The sequence below is a fragment of the Podarcis filfolensis genome, assembly GCF_964270895.1.
Source record: "Podarcis filfolensis genome assembly, chromosome: Z".
In the NCBI taxonomy this organism is placed as follows: Eukaryota; Metazoa; Chordata; class Lepidosauria; order Squamata; family Lacertidae; genus Podarcis; species Podarcis filfolensis.
This window is the reverse complement of record NC_139617.1, coordinates 44,840,899-44,863,582: the sequence shown is the minus strand read 5'-3', so window position 1 is coordinate 44,863,582 and position 22,684 is coordinate 44,840,899. Positions and strand designations below refer to the sequence as shown.

Genomic DNA, 22,684 nt, shown 5'->3' with positions numbered 1-22,684 from the left:
ACAGGCCAGCACCCCTGTCTTCTTTTTATGCCCTCCCCCACATCCCTGTTTCAAAACGCAGCCCCCGCTCCCACGTCCCAATGATAGAGGGAGTGAGAGACTTCTTAGGACCAGCCCCCTTCCAGGCTCTCGGCCCCGCCCTCCTCCCTCCCTCTACCCATTCATTTTCTTCAGCCGGGCCGAGAGCTCCGCCCCTGACGGCAACGAGGCCCCGCCTTTTCCTCCAGCCTTTGCTCATTTCGGTCGCCTCCCTCCCTTTCTCCCTCCCTCCCACCTTCTCTCTCTGTGCTGCTTTTTGCGCCTTCGTTTCGCCCCCGGTGGCTGCAAACTGATCCATCAGAGGAAGGCAGGGAGGGGATTAAGGATAATAATAATCATACAGAAAGAACACAAGGAAAGAGGACTGGAGAAGGATAGGTAAAAGAAGGTGGGGGAGAGAGGGAAGGAATAACATCCGGATTTTCTTTTTCATCTATTCCCCACACCTCTTCCTTTTTGCATCTCTGCCTTTTAATGCCTGGGATCCGGGGCGAGGAGAGGGATTCTCTGTCTGAGCATGAAAAGGACTGCTAAAGCCCCAGTCTTCCTACGCCTGCAGCATCAGCGGAGAATCGCCCACTATGCGCTCTGGATCCAGAAGGGCTCGCACCACAAGTTCCTGCCGAGCCGAATGAGAAACCAGATCTCCGCTAGAGAGGGGCACTAACATCCGGTAAGGGGAAAAGGCATTTTACTATTATTATTTTGACTCTGCTCAGCCAGACAGCCACACAGACAGCCGCAACATCGGCCAGCTCGTTCTCGTGGGGCCGCCCTCTAGAACTCCCGTAGGCATTCCTCGTTATCTAGCCTCTCTTATCTTGGTAGTCACTGTGGGAAACCGGACTAAAATGGTCTGATTCAGCAGCAGCGCTCTTCTTCTATGGCTGGCAGACTTCTCTTCCGAATTCTCTCTCACACTCCTTAACAGCGCTGCCTCCCCCCCCCGCCCCCCCCAAAAAATCCTTCCATCGCTCCAATCTTTCCCCGGATTTCATCTTGCCTCATTCACTCAGCCAAAATCTGAGGGATTCAGTTCCCATACACGTCGCTTTGCAGTTTCGTATCCCTCTACTTAGTAAGCAAAGGGTTAAATGGTGGATGTACAAAATCGCGCAGAAACTCTGGGCTTGCGTGTGCCGGACCGCAACACAACACAACACAGACAAGACCTGTACGTGTGTGTTCAGGTGCCTAATCGCTCACAGGCTGTATGTAGTGCAATTCCCAGACGAGATCTGTCGTGTGTCCGTGTGTCCGTGTGTGTATAAGTGTAAAACTCTTTCAGCCTCTACACACACCCTTGTAGAATTATTTCTGCTGGGCTGTCATGATTTGTCATGATCTCGGGTCATAATTTTTGAAGGAAACTTCCCGGCAAGGAGGGAAAGGCTAGTGTGCGTGTTTGGTGGACGTGTGTGTGTGTGTGTGTGTGTACACGTACAGCTGTTTCATGCAGTGCAATCACACATTATGCTCAGGCTGAAGTAGCATCTCACCAAACTGCATGGAAAGAGAGGGCTTGCAAAATCTCCGCGCCCCCACCGCAGCCCAGCCGCCATCCCCCCGTGATGTCTATGCCAAGATATATTGATCAGGACAGAGTCTAATAGAGTCCTGGAGGGGGGGGGGGAGTCCCCAAGGAGACAATGTCCTCTTTGCTTAATAGACTGCTGTGTTTGGTTTGCAGAGTGACAATCCAAGCTTTGAATTCCAGGCTATGGGGGGGGGTGTTACTTCCTCACCCTGCCCCACTGGTATGTGGGGAGACTAGGTAGTAATTGTGTTAAAATTAGATGTGGGGAGAATGGTCTGTCTGCGTAGCTGTTCAGGGTGGGAAGCGGGATGCTGGACTAGCTGGATGTTGGGGTCTGATTCAGTGGGTCTCTTCTTATCTATCTATTTATCTATCCATTGGAACAGCAGGGTGCCATGCATGCATGGGAAAGGAGTCTCTAAGGGGAGCGCTCCAGGATGGGAGGGGGCACCTTAGGAAGTGGAAGCAAGCTGAAAGCTAAACTTCAGCTTTGCCAGCCTTTTAAATAATTTATGCAACATGGATGGAGACTGTGCCATTCCTCCATTCTCTGGAGGGTCATAGAATATATATTCGGGGGGTTAATGGGAAGGTGGTCCGTCATGGTAGTGGTGGTGCGGTGAAGTATGTACACACACACACACACACACACACACACACACACACCTCTCTCTCTCTCTCTCTCTCTTTCTCTCTGTGGAGAGAGGCTCAGTGCTATTTCTGATGCATAAGCCATAGTATAATGAGAGGCTATTGACAAACCACTCCAGGATAAAGATTCGCTACCCCCAAATCACAGCTGTAGGGGAAAGGATGGGGGATGGAGCGTGTCCCACCCAGAGGAGAGAAATCTTTTCTTAGTAGGAGTTAAGCTGGTCTGAGAAGAGTTACAGAGAGGTAGGCTGATGGTGCAAAGGAAGAAGAGATTAGCAAGAACTCTGGAGGGAGTGAGAGCTATTTCTGGGTAAATTCAAGCATCCTTCCCACTGTTGATGGTCCTATACACCAATTTACCATGCCTGCTTCCCTCTCTCTCACAGGACTATCTTTTATACACATGAACACATGCATGGACTGATACTAATGAGTGTGTGTGTGTGTGTGTGTGTGCGCGCACACACACACACACACACACACACGAGGCAGTACATTTATTCAGAGAGGTCGTCTTCTTTTGGTCTCACACAACGCATGAATTGGTGCGTGTCTCCCTTTCATAACACATATGTGGTGTCTCTCTCTGACTTGCACAGGCACACACCACTGGTGGCCTACTCTGGCATGCATGGACACACACACACACGTTTGTATTACATACACACACTTTGCCATCAACACCTTTTCTTTTATATGCACACAGATACAGATGCCATTTGATCACATAGATTTTGCCTGCTATTCACAAGCATGCTAAGGTATTGCAGACAGCTTCTCTCTGTATTTCAAACGTGCATGTGTGCACACACACACATACACAGAGAGAGAGCCACACAGGCTTCATTACTTTGCATTATGGTTGTTTGCACACAAAGTTTCACCATGTCCCCCTTCCATTTCCATAAACTGTCCAAAGAAAGCTCTCCTCTGCTCTCCTCTCCTCTGCTCTCCTCTCCCATAAAATACGTATTTTATACTGATGCACATGTATCCAGTGCTTCTTTCCTGTGGGGATGCAGGGGTACACATACCCCTAAACATTTTTTGAATCTTTGTACTTTTGTCCATTTACTGTATTTATTTTCCCCAATTTGAACTATAAAATGGTGATTTTCTTGAGTGAAAATGAGAGTATCCCCAAACGTGTTTTTTTTAAAAGAAAAAAAAGCACGGCATGTATCCCCACCCAGTTTCCTTCCATGCACAGACAGCCCCAGTTGTACACAACTTGCATGCACCCTTAGGCTTCATTCTGCACTCAGTCACACGCAGGTTCCCCTTCTCATCTCTTGCACACCCAAAACTTCCACATTGTGTGTTGCACATACAAATAACAATGGCCAAAGAAGAGAGATCTGTCTTCGCTTCCCCCCACACCACACATGCAAACAAGAACACATGCAGCAGACACATACACACAATTCTTTGGGAGGGTGTGACATTCTCCCTCTCCTGATTGGGTATCCCTTACTCTCAGCCCTGAAGTGATATGCACAGTCATTCATCCACATACACAGACATCATTGCCAGGGACTTTGTGGCAAGCTCTGCCCCTCTTGTCTGTACAGATCAAATCTTAAGAAGTGAATAGAAATGCTTTCACCTCTCACATCCCTTACTACTAGCAAGATGCACTGTCCGTGTTTTCCTCCAGCCATTGATGGGGGTGGGGTGGGGGGTTATCCATCACTAGAGCTCCTTAATCACTCAGCAGAAAATGCTTTGCACACATTTTCCCTCATCTTCCTTTTACTGCACTTTTCATGTCCTCAGGACTCTGCAGTTCCTTCATTTTGAAAAAAAGGCAAGAAAACGGGATCCTGCAAAAGAGGGAAGGGTGCTTATCTCTTGGGTAAGCTGGGATACACAGGATTGGGATATGTAACCTTGGAAAATCACTGAGGGAGTGTTGTAAGGGTGGTGGACGAGAAAGGATCTTGTGTATGGTCCTGTGAGCCTAGCAAGTGAGTGTTGGAGTGTGTGAGGAAGCCTTTGAGACAGCTGTGTTTGCACTTTTGAAAATGTGTGCAACAGAGCATGGCTGTCTGCCAGTGTGCTCCATGCTCACGAGACACATGGGATTGTACCTTCATTTTAACTGGTTCCAGAAATAGGGTAGGATGCATGTCCAGAAGTACTGAGGCATCTGCAACAAGGGGGGGGGTGTTGAAGGAGGGCTATTGCTGTGAGAACATGTGTGTGAGTAAGAGGCTGCAATGTGAGTGCATCTGTGAGGATGATGGAGGTTGTGCGAGAAGATCAGTTCTAATGCATTCATGTTCATGTGTTTGGGGTAAGAAAAAAGGCAATTATTTTTTTCTAGGGCAGCATCTGGGAGTAAAGGCAACAGTGGTGGGTGAACATTGAGCATGTGCATTTGTGGGTGTTGATACCACTGCTTATAGAAGGGAACCAGTGGGGGATATAAGGGGATGGTGTGTACGAGTGGCACCATGGATGGGTTTGCAATATGGATGATGCCCGGAAAATGCCCGAATCTCCCTAGTGATATCAGAACCAACACTTCCTTGCTTGCATAGCTCAACCCTCACTGGCAGCAAGACAATTGTACTAAATTAAAATGCTCCCAAGTTTATCCCACTTCTCTTTCCAGGGCCTAGTTAAGAGACTGTATAATCCCCTCAAGGCAGCATTTAATAGGGCCAGACAACTGCCCTGATGAAATGTCTTATTTTGCAGTGATTGCTGCAGGGAGAAAAAGCTGGTCCCCCAAGAGAGGACTGCTGAGAATGGCCTTTGCTTTGACTCCCCTGCCCCTGGGGTCCCACTGTATATCCTACCTCCTTCCTTCCCCAACAATTCCATATTTAAGAACTTGGAAATATTTGTGGCATCAGCTAATACAAAGTCAGGTTCTCTCTTTTTTTTGATAAGCACATTTGCAGGTGTTTAGGATTAACGTTAGGGGGTGAGCTGGGAAGGTGGGAAAACTGTCATAATAAGCTGAATTAGGGAACCATCTCTGCCTGTGAAATAGTGTGTTATGTGTGTGTGTGTGAGAGAGAGAGAGAGAGAGAGTGTGTGGGGGAGACTCACGTCTGAATGTCGCTTTTTAACATGCATCTCAAAATCTGTTCTGCTGTCAGACTCAGTGTGGGTTGTTTAGGTATGTCACGATGCAAAGCAAGAGGGGTTGTTTGTGTAGTGGGAGGGAAATATCAGGGGATTACAGAATAATCTTAAAATGTCTTGGTAAAGCGGGGACAAGGATGGAGAAAGGGGGTAAATTGGAAGAAGAGAGAGGATGCAGAAATGACAAATAAAAGAACATTTGAATCTTGATATGTTAAGGTTGTCAGGGGAAGGGCATGAACATGTTTCAAAAATGTGGTTTTATACATGGGAACCTTTGATGAAATGCAGGTATATTTAAGCACTTTTCAGGCAACACAACCAAATCACCCTTGTCTGTTCTCCTTGTCTCTAGAAAAACTCATCCCATGAAGACACTGTGTCTCCCAGAAGGGGGAGCTCTGACACCATTTCTGGGGCCCGCCTATAGATTTGCGGATGCCAGCTGTATACCAGAGCAATTTAAATTCCTATTTGGTTTAGATCTGCCGAACACACACACAGAGAGAGAGGGAGGGAGGAAGGCAGACAGACAGACAGACAGAGAGAGAGACTGGTAATGGCTAAAGCACCCTTGCATAAACTAGGGTTGCCATATATTTTCTTTAGGATTCCCAAAGAAAAGCCCAACAATTTTGTCCCCTCTCCCACAAAAAGCTCAATAACTTTTATGCCCAGATTTTCACTTTGGCAACCTTACCTAACCACTTTTACTAACCATAACCCTGTTGTATCAAATCAATGGTCTAACTAGTCCAGCACCCTGTTCCCCACACCAGCCAATTAAATGCCTTCAGGAAGAATTAAAAACTAACAGGCAGGGCATGTGGGGGAAACCACTTCTTCCAACTGTTTTTCCTGCAGTAGCAAATGTTTTGAGGTAAACTGCCTCTGAAGCTGAAGGTTCCACTTAGCCTTCAGGGGGATAGCCTTCAGTAGACCTTATCCTCCATGGATTTACCCAAGACTCCCCCTTTTAATGAAGTCTAAGTTTGCAGCTGAAAGCACGTCTTGTAGCCATGAATTCCATAAGCAAACTAGACATTGTGTGAACAAGGACTTAAAAAAAAAAAAGAACAGAAGAGGAAGCTTCATTTGTGTGGTAGTATAGACTTAGTGATGGTCTGTGTGAAACTTGTTCCTCCCCAAAGCTGCCTAACTGAGGTGCCAGGCTTTGGGAAGGTATGGAGGTTCCAGCAGTGTCCCAGAGCCCTCTTGCCTTCTTCCCATATGCTGGGCTCTCCTTCCCAAAGGGTTTGGGAAGGCAGTGAGAGAGCTCTTGTGCCTTGTTCACAATGCCTGTCACATTTACCTGGCCCTTGTGCCCACCCTCCACCATAAATACAGTGCTGTCTATAGTGTTCCACAGCCAAGATGGCCCTGAAAGTTTCCCAAAGCTCTCTCAATTACTCCCCAAAGCCTAGCACCTCAGGCATCAAGTTATGGGAAGGCAGTAATAGAGCTCTGGCAACATCCCAGAATCCTCCCGCCTCCTTCCCCAAACCCCCCCTTCCTTCCCAAAGTGTGGCATGTCCTAGAGCCCTTGTGTCTCCTTCCCAAAGGACAGTGCCTCAGTTACTAGGCTTTAGGAAGCCAGCGAGATGGCTCCAGCAGCAGATACAGACTTTGGCAATATGGTACCCTGAGCAAGGACAAAAGTAATCTCCTAAAGATTAGGCTTTTGGCAATGATGTCCAGCACCTCAAAGCTGCTGTGCCGCATTTCTGAAGCCTAGCACCTCAGTTATCCGGCTCTTATGCCTCCCTCCCAGTATTTCTTATTTTCACAATAATTCCTTGCTCTGCCCTAAAGACACACTGTCAGCTGCAAAGCCTGGCCACCGCCTCCTTCCCAAAACTCAGAGCCTCATTTCCACCCCAGAACCCCTGAACCTCCTTCCCAAAGCCCCATGTCTCTATTACCCTGCTCTGGGAAGAGAGTGAAATGGTTCTGGCAGTGTCCCAGAGCCCTCTTGCATCCTTCCCCAAGCCTGGTGCCCCAGAGCCCTCCTTCCCGAAGCAGGCTTCAGAGCCCTTGCAGCTCCTGCCCAAAGCCCAGCGCCTCATGATAATATCTGGTGCCCTTCCTAAATGTTTCTTATTTTCACAATAATTCCTTGCATTACCCCAAAGTCCACAGCGAGCCTGGCACCTCAAAGCTCACACACCTCCTTACCAAAATGTGGCCTCAGTTACCCAGCCCTTGCACCTCTTTCGCAAAGCCTGGCACCTACTTCAAACTCCCAGCACCTCAGTTACTGGGCTGAGGGAAGGCAATGAGGTGGCTCTGGCAGCATGGGTGAACTTCGGTAATACGGCACCCTAATCAAGGACAAAAAAATTCACCACCCTATAGACTGCACTGTGCAATGAAACCTGGCACCTCAAAACCCTGGAGTCTCCTTCCCAAAGCCCACTATCTCAGCCTGGCAACTCCTCACCCCCCAAAATATTTCTTATTTTCACAATAATTCCTTGCACCACCCTAAAGATGGCACTGCTGGCAGCGAAGCACTCCTCCTTCCCAAAGCCCACTGCCTCAGAGCCCTGTGCCTTCTTCCCAAAGCCTGGCACTTCAGTTGCATCCCAGAGCTCTTACACATCCTTCTCCAAGCCTGTCACCTCAATTACCCAGCTTTGGGAAGGCACTGATATGGCTCTGGCCAAGAGCCCCTGTGCTTCCTTCTCAAAGCCTGGCAGATTGCTTACTGGGCTTTGGGAAGATGGCTCCTGAAAGTGGTGTGGTGTGAGGGTTTTGGGGTACTATCAGAGCCCTTCCACTCCCTCCCCAAAGCCTGGTAAGTGAGGCAAACCCTCTGGGTGCACAAGTGGAGGAAAGTCTGTTTATTTATTTATTTCCCCTCTCACATAAGGTCACAATCGCCTGCCTTTAATCTCTCTCTCTTTTTTTAATTGAAAAAAGCAAATCCTCTTTGTCACTATTAAATACAATGTTCAAATCAGGATGAGGAAGAGTAAGGGTTGAGGGTGCTGATGAACCCCCCCCACCTGTTATTTCCTCTAAATTGAGTTAAATTATCTTCTCCCTGTACTCTTCTAAAAATAGCAGCTGGGGGGCCCATGCTAAAAGAGGGGTGAGAAAATTCTGGCCCTGGAAGGGGATGCAATATGGCCCTCCAGGCCTTTCTTTCTGGCCCTCGGAACTCTCCCCGGCCACACCCATCACTGGACCCTGTTGAAATGTGGCTTTGAACTCTGATAATGCCTTTTACATGTTGGATGGAGGTTATGAGCATTTTCCCACTTGGTTTCCATAATGCAATGTGCTAAGCATGCATCATGTATCTTAGGTGGGTATACCAGACTGGAGAGAAGTGTCCTATTTTACCTCACTTTTGGCATACCATAAGTGCTGACATAGAGGAGCACTCTGTGATCACAGTGACAAACAGGATGTTCATGGGAAGCCCACAAACATGACTTGAGCACAACAGCAGTTTCTTCACCTGCAGTTCCTAGCAACTAATGTTGCTGCAGACAGTGAAAGTGTAGCATAGCTGCCATGGGCAGTCGTCATCAGTACCTTTGTTCTCCTGGAATGTTTCTAACCCTCTTTTAAAATCATGTGAGCTGGTGGCTACTACCACATTAGGCAAAATGAAGCAGTTGCCTCAGGCAGCTGAATTCAGGCATTGCCTGAAAACAGGAATTGCTCCAGACATTTTGTTGCCTGAGGAAAAAGACAAGATGGTGCCACTCTCACAATCTTATGTACAGAGGCTGGGCAATTGAATCTTCCTTCAACACTGGTAATGGGGCAGTGTCCTGAGGGTGGAAAGCACAGCGTGCACCACTACAACCCTAAACATCTGTATTTATTTGCTTTTACATCTTTGTTTTTATATTCCACCTTTGCTCCCAGGTGCTCAAGGGAGCATACATGGCTCTCTCCCTCTCCATGTCATGAAGTAATTCAGGGTGAGAGATGGTGTCTAGGCCCCCAAGGTCGCCTAGAGAGCTTCATGGCTGACTGGAGATTTGAACCCCTGTTCTCCAGGCTCCAACGACTTAACCACTTCTCCACGCTGGCAGTCATCTTACTCTAACAATAGGGTCAGCCCTGTGTGCAACAACAGCAAACTGTCAGTTGTTTAATTGATTATTGTTGTGGTTTACTCCCAGGGAAGGCACTTGTCTCAGATACTGTGTGCTAGGGATGGGAAATTCAATTCAGTTTGTGTTTCAAGCAACCCCCCGGAATCTGCACTTTCCAAAGCAATATGCAGACTGAAACGCAGCAAATCTGTTGAAACTTGCACTTTCCCAAATTGTGCTCCAGCCAATTAATGTGTACAAGAATGCATATATGAGGGTAAAAGTGTGAATGAAGAAAGATGCCTATATTTGTGAAAATAATATGCAAAAATGCATTATATTAGGAAAAGCTGCTTCGTTAAGCTGTGTATTATTAGGAGAAATTCACTAAAATGCTCATCAGTTTTTATGAGGCTTTTTATTATTATTCAATTACCTGAAACAAATGTGGGCAAGGGGGCAACAGAATTTAAGATTGGGAAAATGAGAGATTTAAAGGTTTGCCCATTCCTACCATGAACCTTTGGGTGGGGACTGCGAAGATTGAGTGGGGAGGGAAATATAATTTCCTGTTTCGTCTCAGGCAGCGAAATATCTTAGACCAGCCCTCAGCACCCTCCCCCACAAATGTCGGTTTGGCACAGCTTCATTTGCCTTTTCAGTGCCAGCTTAAAACTGTTTTAATGGATGTTTTCCTGCCCCTGTTGTGCATTTAATGGATGTTTTCTTGCTCCTGTTGGTTGCCTGTCGCTGCCTGTCTTAATTGTGAGAGTCAGCTTTTGTATTGCCTTTTCAGAAAATTGTTTTGGATTTCTGCGTTCATGTTGTATTCCATATTGCAAGCCGTGCAAATTGAACTACAAAATGTGGCTGGCTGGGGAAACCATTTACTTGCCTGCTAAGAGGATAGTATTTCATGGCAAGCTATTCATGGCTTCCCATGCACTTGATCTGGAAGCTGCAATTTGTGCAGAATGCTGCAGCGTGAATGCTGATGGGAGTGAGGTCTTGTCTGCACCTGTGCTCTGAGGTCTGCAGTGTTTGCCAATTTGCTACCAGGCCAAGATCAAGGTGTTAGTACTAGAATAGGTTTTTACTTGTTGAGCAAAAGAGTAGAGGAGATAGCTGAAGAAATTGGCACCCCATTTCCCCCCTAAAAGCTTAGCTCCTTTCCTTTGATCACCATATGGCTTGGACCATCGTATTGTATTTATTTCTGCCATTATGCCTTTAGAAGACATCTGGAGGCAGCCTTGTATAGGGAAGTTTTAAAATGTTTAATGTTTTATTATGTTTTTATAAATGTTGGAAGCTGCCCAGAGTGGCTGGGGCAACCCAGTCAGATGGGTGGTGTATAAATAATAAAATAATAATTGTTGTTGTTTGAGGGTATGGGGTGTTTTCCCCCAATGCACATGCACTGTGGAAAGCAAGGGGGCTCTGCATCCTCTTTTTGGCTCTTCAAAATATGGCAACCCTACTTTTAAGCACCATGGTGCTTTGACTTCCTAGCCTGCTAAGAAGAGGATAGCTTGTGTTTCCCACAAGCAGTCCAATATGATCCAGTGCGGCCGTGGAGGAAGGAAAGTAGCCAACATGAAAGTGAAATAGGCTGTGAGGGAAGGGGTTGAACAATCTATCCTTCTTCCAAACCTCATCTGCCTGTATTGAATTCCTTCCGACCCGTGGCCAACTGGCAAGCTGTTAAATGCAACGATGGGGGCAGTAAGTTGAATTTTAAAAAATCTGTTTTAGTATTTTAATTTCTGTATGTTTTAAAGCAGGATTGTAAATTCTTATTGATTTTACTGTTTTATTTTTTGTAAACTGCTTTGAGGTTTGTTTGTTTTTAAACTATCCAGTGATATGTTTATAATGTAGTGCAATAATTAATATAATATAATAATATTATATCCCACTATTTCTGTAATGAACTCAACTTACTTTATAATAAATAATAAATAAAATCTTTGTTGTGGTCCAAAGACCCATCGAACAATTTCAGAACAAAATACAGTTAAGACAGCCAACCACAAAAGAGGGAGGAACCAAGGCGGTCGTTTTGTTTTGTCTCAAGCATGATGATCCTTGTTTCTTTTAACTTCCAAGAGGAACTTTGCCATGGCCAGTGTAATATCACTAGACCTGTCATCCAAAAGATATTTAATATGGGAGGCTTCAAATTTTCCCAGCAGATTTGCCAGTAAGGATTTGATCAGTTGGTCCCTTGCTTGCTCTTACTGCCCACAATGCAGTAAAATATGCTTCATGTAACCGACATCCTGAGAACATAAACAAAGCCTATTCTGATAAGGGATGCCTCTCAGTCTACCATTTAGCACTTCTGATGGAAATACATTTAGTCTGGCTTTGGTAAACAAATGCCGATAGGTTGGCACAGAGAGGTTCCTAAGATATGAGGGTATCTGAAAATCGTACCCATATTGGATTCCTGCTGCTACCGGGCCACAAATTACATGGGATCGAGATTGCAGGTCGCTATGTGAAATGTCCCAAAGCCTTTGCCTCAGGAAACTTACTTTATAAGGTTCACTGACTACCCATTTCTTTCTGGGCTGTTTTTGACTTTTAAAGCCTTATACATATAGGGACTATTTCCTCCAGGAACCCTGCATGAACCCTGAAACCCTTCCCTACGTATTACCGCACTGGTGGAGGTCTGGAGCGTGATGAGGAGAGAATGGGTCTTCTCTATATCATTTTTCCATTTATCAGGTCAGGGCAAAGTTTGGTAATCCTCGATAGCATGGCTCCCTGAGTGAGCCCAAAATTTGGTTCCCCCCAAATGAACCTTCTCAATCATGGAACTTCTCAGTTTTGTACTTCCTCGGCTTGGTGCCCTGTGTGAGAGAACTACCCTACCACCCTAAGCTGGTGCTGATCAGATGCTTTTGCCAGAGAGGTCCATTTGGCAGCAACCTTGCCATCATTTTGGCACCAGGCTAAGAGATTCTTTTTACTTTCCCAGGTATCCCAAGTAGCACCAATTATATTTTGGGACGTGGGTGGCGCTGTGGGTTAAACCACAGAGCCTAGGACTTGCCGATCAGAAGGTCGGCGGTTTGAATCCCCGCGACGGGGTGAGCTCCCGTTGTTCGGTCCCTGCTCCTGCCAACCTAGCAGTTCAAAAGCACGTCAACGTGCAAGTAGATAAATAGGTACCACTCCAGCAGGAAGGTAAACAGTGTTTCCGTGCGCTGCTCTGGTTAACCAGAAGTGGCTTCGTCATGCTGGCCACATGACCCGGAAGCTGTACGCCGGCTCCCTCGGCCAATAAAGCGAGATGAGCACCGCAACCCCAGAGTTGGTCATGACTGGACCTAATGGTCAGGGGTCCCTTTACCTTTATCTTAAGTATCTTTTAGAGGGCTATTAAATTTATTTTGAATTATGCCATTTGATTGTATTTTTCTTTACTTTTTATATTGCCCTGGGACTTTTATTCTTTCTTTTGTCAAATAATAATTATTAGTTTTGCAAATTTTTAACAAATCAATACCAAATTACATTATATTTAATACATTTTTTCCAAAAAATGACTTCCTGCTCTTCGTCCCAGATGCTTCCCAACTTTTCCCCATAGCTCCTTGATTTTACCTATTTCTTTCTAATTCACATTTCATTCCTTATATTTGATTTACAATTTTTACAATTTTTATTTTTTTCCTTCCCCATTATCCATCATCTGTCGATTTATCAATTCCTGCTTGTATATTTACATAACAATAACATATTCCCTTAAAGACAAAAGAGATTATACATCCTGTTGCCTATCCACTTTAAATCATTACTTATAATTTTATATTAATTTTTCTTTCTTTTCTTCTTGCGTGTGCTGCCATCTGTGTCTGTCTTCTCCTCCATCCTTCACCTTTCAGTAGTTGCCCATCTTCACTTTTCCAGTTTACAGTCCTCACAGCCAGTGTCCATTTTCTATCCAGTTCCATATTTTGCAATTCATGTTGTCTCCACAGCATTTGCACTCTATTATCTGTTGTAAGATTATTTTTCAAGGACAGCCATCTGGTATTAATTCTAAGCAAGAAGGGCTCTCTTTATACAGCCCTACACACATCATCGCAGAAACTGGCCCACAAAGACCATTGGGGAGGAAGACCATTATTCCTTGAAAACTTTAAAATACTAGCAAGATCCCCTCCCCTCTACCATTGCTTCGCCAGTTTCGCAATCAGCTATATTTCCAAACATAGTTCTAAGTCTCTCTTGCTTTTGAAAAAGCAATCATCTCCAACAACTCAAACCTGTGGTCTTTATTTCCAATTTCTCCTTTTCCTTTTTTTCTCCTCAGTCTGGGTGAGGGTGGGTAATATCTCTTGATAGTGAGTGTGTGTGTGCCCCCACCCTCCCACCTGCACAACACAGCACAGCACAACACAACACAACACAACACACACACACACAGTGTCCTTTTCACATGCCCCTTTTCAACACAATTCCAAATTTATTGCAGTCAGTTCCAATATTCCAAACTAAATTATATCTTCCTTCTGGAGGGGTGTGTGTAATCATCCCTTGACACAAAGAAGAAAAAATATAAATCTCTTCCCCTCCTCCTTCACTTCTCAAGCTTTGCACATGCAATTTCCTCATAACTCATTCTGTATTTATTCTCTTTTACTTAAATACAGCCAGGTATATCAAGCTAAGGTTAGTTTAAACTCTGGGGTCCTCTTTTGTAAGCATTTATTCCATTAAGGCCAGAGGGTAACCACAAAAAGAAGGAACCTTAAAAACATAGAGAGCTACCTTCTCCTCTTCCAATTCTCTACAGCAGGAATCAACTTCATCACCAACCTTGGTTCCAGCAGCCAAATTTGCCAGCAGCTTGTTCTCCACATCTTCTCCACATCTTTAACTTAGTTCCAGTTAGCCAAACTGAAAAGGGAATCTGCACCTGCCATGGCAGATACGGAGGCTGGTTCAATGGCAGAGAGCTTGAAGACCCAGTGCCGTTCTCTTTCAGGCAGTTTCGGAGCCTTCTTTGCTTCAGCAGCGGCAGGATCCGGATCCACGGTAACCAAGGGGGTTTCAAGTCTCCCTGAATTGTCTCAGGGAGTTTCAGGGGACATCTCAGCCACAGCGGCACCCCCCCTCCATCAGAACCTTTCCCGATTACGGGAAAGCAGCCTCCATGGCTGAAAACAGAAACAAAATTCAGACTTTTCTTCTTCTTTAAGAGGAAACGGCTTGTTTCCATCCCACAAATAAGTCAATCAATCTCCAAATGGCACATAGAAGTCTTAACATTAGAACAAAGAAGCAATTCAGTTGGAAATGATGGGATGTTTTCTTTGTTTTGTAGTTTTCATCTTCCAGCCAATTAAGTTCTCTGGGTGGCTTTTAACAATAAGCCGGGGCAGGGAACTTTTTCTTGTTTTTCACTCAAGGGCTGTGTTTATTGGGGGGGGGGGAGGCTTTTGGGTGCCACATACCAGTGGAAATCAGGGTCAAGTGCGAAAGCAGTTGGAATAATGGGACTGGCGTTTTTTTTTTGGTAACTAATATACTGTATACGGCTGTTGTAAAGGCAACATGGATCACATTTATGGGAAGTAACTTGAACAATCAGGAATAATTTCAATTGTTTATAATGATTTTTAAGGCAAGTTATATATTTTCTCCATTCCTTATTAAATTTTTGGTCTTCCTGGTTTCTAATTCTTCCGGTCATTTATGCCATCTCAGCATAATTCATCAGTTTAATGTGCTATTCTTCTTTGGCAGGTACTATGTCCTCTTTTCATCACTGGGCAAGTAACATCCGGGCAGCAGTGGTCCCATACATAAATAGTCTCATTTGGTCCATTGGTATTTGGCACCTAAAATCCCTAAAAGGAAAGCTTGATGTTTTTTAAAAAAGAAAAGGTTATTTCAAACATTTTTTCCAGTTCATTATATTTCATTTCCTAGAATTCTTTTACTACTTTACAAGTCCACCACATGTGATAAAAGGTGTCTTCTTTTTCCTTACATTTCCAGCATGTATTTGACTTTGTTTTGTACATTTTAGCTAATTTACTAGGAGTTATACCACTAATACATCATTTTCGTATAGTTTTCTTTCAAAGTATAACATGCTGTGAACTTTAAATCCCAGTTCCATAGCCTCTCCCATGCTGCAAGTTGTATATTATATCCAAAGTCCCTGGTCCAGTGTATCATAACTGATTTGACGTGTTCATCTTTTGTATGCCATTCTAATATTAATTTATACATTTTAGAAAGCAATTAAGTCTTATTTTCTAACAACACTTTTTCAAAATTAGAGGTTTAATTAGAAAACCTTTCTTTTTGTCCATCTTAAATATGTCATTAAGCTGATGATATTGTAACCAATCAGTTCATAGTCCTCTTATATCTTCAAACCTCTTTAATTTTAATTTGTGTTCTACTTCCATTAATAATTCTTTATAAGTTGCCCAATCATTTCTCATGTTTAATTTTTTTAAAGATATCGGGGAAAGCCACCATGGTGTTTTTTGTTCTAATAAATTTTTATATTTTCCCCATACTTCATAAACCACTTTCCTTACTACATGGTTTAGGAAAGGTCTATGTACTTTAACTTTATCTTACCACAAATATGCATGCCAGCCATTATTATCATGGCCTTCAAGATCTAAAACATCAGTATTTTTTTAAATGATATTCATTCCTTTAGCCAGCATAGGCAGGACATCTCATAATATATACTTAAATCCGGCAGGGAGAACCAACCTCTTTCTTTAGAGTATCAGCAATTTATATTTTATTCTTGGCTTCTTCCCCTGCCAGACAAATCTGGTACAGTAGTACCTCGGGTTACAGATGCTTCAGGTTACAGACGCTTCAGGTTACAGACTCTGCTAACCCAGAAATAGTACCTCGGGTTAAGAACTTTGCTTCAGGATGAGAACAGAAATCATGCTCTGGCAGCGCGGTGGCAGCTGGAGGCCCCATTAGCTAAAGTGGTACCTCAGGTTAAGAACAGTTTCAGGTTAAGAACGGACCTCCGGAACGAATTAAGTACTTAACCCGAGGTACCACTGTAATGTCTTTTTACCATTCTCCGAAGTGTCCTACCTTGCTGACCAAAGGTATTGCTTGAAATAAAAATAACATTATTGGCAGCACATTCATTTTAATTACCGATATCCTTCCCAATAATGATAAGTTCATCCTTCCCCACACCTCCAGATTTTTCTTTATTTCTCTCCAAGCCGTCATATAGTTATCTTTTAAAATAGTTATATTCTTAGCTGTTATCCACACTCCTAAATATTTAATTTTTTTTCTCCCAATCATTAATCCTGTTAATAATTGTAATTATTTTTTATATTGGTCAGTCACATTATTCACCAGCACTTTTGTTTTGCTTTTATTTATTTTAAAGCCTTCAACGTATCCAAATTTAGAAATCACTTCCAGGACCACAGGGTCTTCCACAGTTACCACAAATGCCTGCAAATGCCTTAAGTGTATATGCTTTGTACCCTAATGTTATTCCCTTTATTTCTTCATCAGATTTTAAACTTCTAGCCAGCGTCTCTCACACTAAAATAAACAATAATGGTCACAGGGGACATCCCTGTCAAAATGACTAACTTTTTTCTCCATTTCTCACAGGTGGAAATTTGCTGGCAAACCAGTATAAAACCATTAAACTCTGCATTCTCTTCCAACAGGTTACACACCATGCATTTTGTGGCCTGAGGTCATACTCACACCATAAATTTAAAGCACTCATACTATTTTAACAACATGCCCCCCACAATCTTGATAAATGCTTGTTAAGGATGCTGGGACTTGCAGCTCCCTGAGAGGTAAACTGTGGCTCCCAGGATTCTTAGTGGGAATGCATGAATGTGGTATAAATGTGCTTTTAACATACAGTTTGGAAGGTGATCTGCTTCTCATAAGAACTGAATCCTACTTGTGAGGTTCTTTAAACAAAAATCCCAGAGAAAAATAGTAACTTTAGGGAAAGAAGCATTGAATAATTTCTATGGGGTATTATCTCATTGTTATAACATGGAAGATGAATGTACAAATGTACAAATCAATAGGTCAAAATCTTAACATATCTCTGCCTCCAACCCCCCCCCCACCCCGGCTTTTCTTTGCAAATCTCTCTCTCTTCCTTCTCATTCAGAATAGCATACAACCTTCCAAGATTAATGCAAACATCATTAAGCACTTCCACAGGGAGGGATCTTATTCTGGAGACAGGTGTGGCTTCAATATTATTCATGAATGAATGTTGAGGCAAAAGATGGGGAATGATGTCTACCTCTAAATATCCAGGGTTAATATTACTTTTGCCTGTTTTGTTCCTTTTCAAATGATCCCAGACAATCAGGGATCACATACAGGATGGGATGCTATGAAAGGGCTATGTAGCCAATCAGGTTTTATTCTTGTTTTTGATGTTGGCAAATGAAGCCCATTTAGAATGTTGATAGTGCTTCCTGTATTGGTCACATGGGTAGTCCTGCCCAATCCAGGATCACTAGGGAGGGACTACACCTCAGTGGCAAGGTATTTTCTTTGCATGCAAATCTCTGGCATCTGCTGCCAAAATTATCTGGTAACAGGTGCTGCTGGATAAAGTGAGCTAGGTGGTCAAATAGTCTGACATCATGCAAAACAGCTAGAGAATAAGCAAATCTTTACCTGTGATATTTTCTTTAGACAAGGAGAGAGAGAAATGTCAAGGTAAAATGGCACCACTATCTTCCACACAATAATTGCATCTCCATGTCATGTGATAAACTTTCCACTTTCTTCTTCAGCCCCCTTGAGATGATCCCTTTGATTGTTCTTTCCCCACTTGCCTTGATTGGTTTCTTACTTGTCTTGATTGCCTTGCTGGGTATTCCATGATCTCAACAATTCTCTCCCTACATTTCTGTGTTTTGTTCATTCAGTCTCTGTGTGTGCGTGAAGCTTGTTTAGCCATTTATAAAAGCCCATTCAAAGTTCAAGAGAAGAAAGTTTAGAAGCTAGCCTGGTTGTAGCTTCTGTATCATTTCCCAGTTCACATGTTATGCTAATCCCATCCAATGTTTGTCCTCTGGTTTACAGCTCATGTGTGGTTTACAGCAAGGTAGAATTCCACCCAAATTGGCTTGCAAGTGGTAAGAGAAATAACCATCTTGGATCCAGTTCCCTACCCTGAAAGAGATGGCTATGTTTGGCAAAGGAAGACCCTTGGCCAGCCTGTCCCTGCTCTAATACTGTCACTGTTTAGGATGACTGAGCAGCAAGAAATGTGGCACTTATTGGTTACTGAAAGCATTAAAAAGAAAAAAGAATAGAGAGAGAAGTTGTAATTACATTATACTAATATACCATTGAGTCGCTCTACAAACACAAATTAAATAAGTTAAAAAAAAAAAAGATAGGAGGAAAAATATGTGTTGTTTAGCCTGGAGGGAGGAATATAGATAGAGGTGGGGGATTGCGATGAGAGAGGCAGAATTCTTTGAGGGCAGGATGGAAGGGAGCCAAGCACTTTGCAAATGAGAACACAAAAAAGCCTTTTCAAAAAGAAGCCACTAGGAAGGAGCTGGTGTCCCGCAGGATTCTGAGCTGTGGGAGGTCATAAAAGCACCACGAAAGTAAAGACCATAAAGGCTTCAGTGATTCCATGTCAGTTAATTCCACTTTGCATTCTCTAATTAAGGGGAATGGTTGCTATGTGTTGCACTGCAGAATGTAAGAGGACCCCCTTCTGGGAGCTCCTGGGACCCAGTTGCTGATGGAAGTCCTCTCTCTCTCTCTCTCTCTCTCTTCTAATGTACTGAATAGCATCTTAGACATGGGTCGGCAAACTAAGGCCCATGGGCTGGATCAGGCCCAATTGCCTTCTAAATCCAGCCCGGGGACGGTCCAGGAATCCGGGCAGCAGGCATAGCGCATGAGAGTGATGGTTTTTGCGACAGACAGGCTTGGGGGTCAAAAGTGAGGCGGGCAGCTGCTCAAAACAAACCCCTTCTCCATCTGTTGTGCGTGCAGCAATCTTTTATTCTGGTGTGGGGAAGAGGGAAAAGGAGCCACAATTCGGATTTCCACCATGGAGCTGCTGGCGACTGACCTCAGGAAGGGCAGTTGCGGCGGCAGGGCCTCGGAGACTCCTCAGGAGTGACGCCCACCGATGTCTGTGGCAGCGATGCTCCCCGCCAGAGGAAGTGAGGAGCACCTGGGCGGCTGCACTCTGAAGCAGTTCTGCGCTCTGCTGGGGAGGCCGCTTGTTAGCTACATGGTGCGAGCCATGGAAAGGTAAATAGCCACCGCCGCCTAGTCTTCCCTCATGCAGGGAAAAGAATGTTTTTGCTTGAGCGGCGCTGGTCTGACTAAACCGCTTCTGGTGCAGTGGGACACTGTGACAAGTGCCAGAGCACATGGAAAGGCCGTTTACCTTCTCACAGCAGTGGTACCTATTTATATACTTGCACTAGTGTGCTTTCAAACTGCTAGGCAGAAGCTGAGACAGAGCAACGGGAGCTCACCACCGTCAAGCAGATTCAAACTATTGACCTTCCGATCGGCAAGCCCAAGGGGTTCAGTGGTATAGACCACCACATCACCTGCGTCCCCCGGTGGCAGAAGGACACCCATGCCAGCTCAGTATGACCACACCCCACAACCCCAACAGAGGGAAGTAGGGTGCTAGCTCTGCCCTCTGTAGATTATTTGGACAATGGCACAATGTAGCCCAACTCCCAACTTGCCTCCCCATGTTCAATTTTGCCCAACCTTTTTTTTTTTTAAATATTTTTATTCGAGAATTTTTTCATATAAACATAACATACATAAACATACAAAGACAAAAACAAAACAAAAAACATGTACCATTTCATATCCTAATTTCTTGTACCTTACTTCCCCGACTTCCTCATGCCTCCCTTTTCTGTATTCCAAATTCTTATCGATTACTCAGCAAATCTTCCCTTATTTTAATTTAGATTTAAACTAATCTTCCTTATTCTCCTTATCTTAACCATTGCTAATAGTAACCGTTTACTTTCCAGTCCAACATCATTCTAAGTTTCATTAACTTTGTAATATTTCTTTAAATAGTCCTTAAATTTTTTCCATTCTTCTTGCGTTGCTTCTCTTCCCTGGTTTCGGATTCTGCTCGTCATTTCTGCCAAGCCCATGTAGTCTATCACCTTCATCTGCCATTCTTCCAGTGTGGGTAGCTCTTGCGTCTTCCAGTACTTCGCAATGAGTATTCTAGCTGCTGTTGTAGCATACATAAAGAAAGTTATATCCGTCTTTAACACCCCTTGGCCGACAATACCCAAGAGAAAGGCCTCTGGTTTCTTGGAGAAAGTATATTTAAATACCTTTTTAAGTTCATTATAGATCATTTCCCAGAATGCCTTAATCTTCGGGCAAGTCCACCAAAGATGAAAAAATGTACCTTCAGTTTCTTTACATTTCCAACATTTATTGTCAGGCAAATGGTAAATCTTTGCAAGCTTGACTGGGGTTATGTACCACCTATATATCATTTTCATAATGTTTTCTCTTAAGGCATTACATGCCGTAAATTTCACCCCGGTGGTCCACAACTTTTCCCAATCAGCAAACAAAATATTATGACCAATGTCCTGAGCCCATTTAATCATGGCTGATTTAACCGTTTCATCTTGTGTATTCCATTTCAGCAGCAAATTGAACATTTTTGACAAATTCTTAGTACTGGGTTCTAACAGTTCTGTCTCCAATTTTGATTTTTCCACCTGGAAGCCAATTTTACTGTCCAGTTTAAACGCTTCATTTATTTGATGATAGTGCAACCAGTCTCTCACCTTCCCTTTTAATTTCTCAAAGCTCTGCAATCTCAGTTTGTCCCCTTCCTTTTCCAAAATTTCCCAGTATCTTGGCCACTTGGACTCCATATTTAACTTTTTAACTGCCTTAGCTTCCATTGGCGACAGCCACCTTGGAGTTTTATTTTCCAGCAAGTCTTTATATCTAACCCAGACATTTAATAGTGCTTTTCTGACAATATGATTTTTAAAACTTTTATGTGCTTTAACCTTGTCATACCACAAATATGCATGCCACCCAAAAATATTGTTAAAGCCTTCCAAATCCAAAATGTCTGTGTTTTCAAGAAGCAGCCATTCTTTCAGCCAGCAGAAAGCTGCCGCTTCATAGTACAATTTAAAGTCTGGCAGGGCAAACCCCCCTCTTTCCTTTGAATCCGTTAGTATCTTAAATTTAATTCTGGGCTTTTTGCCCTGCCAGACAAATTTAGATATGTCTTTTTGCCACTTCTTGAAAAAATCCATTTTATCCATTATTTGCAATGCTTGGAACAAAAACAACATTCTTGGCAATACATTCATTTTTATAACTGCAATTCGGCCTAACAAGGAAAGCTTTAAATTGGACCAAATCTCCAAATCTTTTTTCACTTCTCTCCAAGTTTTTTCATAATTATCTTTAAACAAATTCACATTTTTAGCTGTCATATTTATACCCAAATATTTCACTTTTTTAACCACAGTCAACCCTGTCTCGTTCTGAAACCTTTCTTTTTCTACCTGTGTCAAATTTTTCTCCAAAACCTTTGTCTTTGACTTATTCAATTTAAATCCTGCCATTTGACCAAACTCTTGAATTATTTCCAAAACTCTTTTCGTGCTAGCTTCTGGCTCTTGCAATGTAAGTACTAAATCATCTGCACAATTTTGCCCAACCTAGCTCACTTCCATGTGGTCAAATTCAGCCCAACTACAGACAGTCATTGTCCTTGCACAATCGTTTGTTGTTCCAGATTGTTTCCTTCACATTCCTTTGAAGGTCCTCTGAATGTGAAGAAAGGTATTTTATCTGGCTGGCACATTCTTTTTACATTTCCGACCACCATCTGTACTATATTCTTACCATTGTTCTCAAATCGAGTCCTTATTGCTGTGGCTTCAGCAAGCAATGCACAGCAAGAAAGGACATTCTCCTTTCAAGTATCAATGCATCTGCCTTTCACAAGGTTATCAAGTATGGGCCTTTTCTCAATACCTAGACACATGCTTGAGTCTTTTTAGAATCAGAGAACTGTAGAGCTGGGAGGCAGCCCAGAGGTCATCTTATCCAACCCCCCACAGAGCAGAAATCCCAGATAAAAATCTAATCCAACCTCTGTTTAAAAACCTATAATGTCTATCACTTGTTCAGTGTTCTTCCACAGAATTTCATTCGCATCTCTTAAACCAAGCAGTGTGGGGTTTTGGGGTTTCTTTTGCTATTTCTTCGTACATAGGAACAT

The 22,684-nt window shown here is 43.4% G+C and overlaps 1 protein-coding gene across 2 annotated transcripts in view; it reads left to right on the top strand.

Moving 5' to 3' along the window:
- The first annotated feature begins 250 nt into the window (after window positions 1-250).
- BRINP1 (BMP/retinoic acid inducible neural specific 1) overlaps window positions 251-22,684 on the top strand; it is a 116,099-nt gene continuing 93,665 nt past the window's right edge. The window contains exon 1 of one of the 2 annotated variants that reach the window (XM_083597284.1): window positions 251-712. The gene's annotated coding sequence lies outside the window, so the exon portion shown is untranslated. Of the gene's footprint in view, window positions 713-4,004; window positions 4,086-22,684 lie in introns of those variants that run through there. The other variant, XM_083597285.1, reaches the window with a different exon arrangement.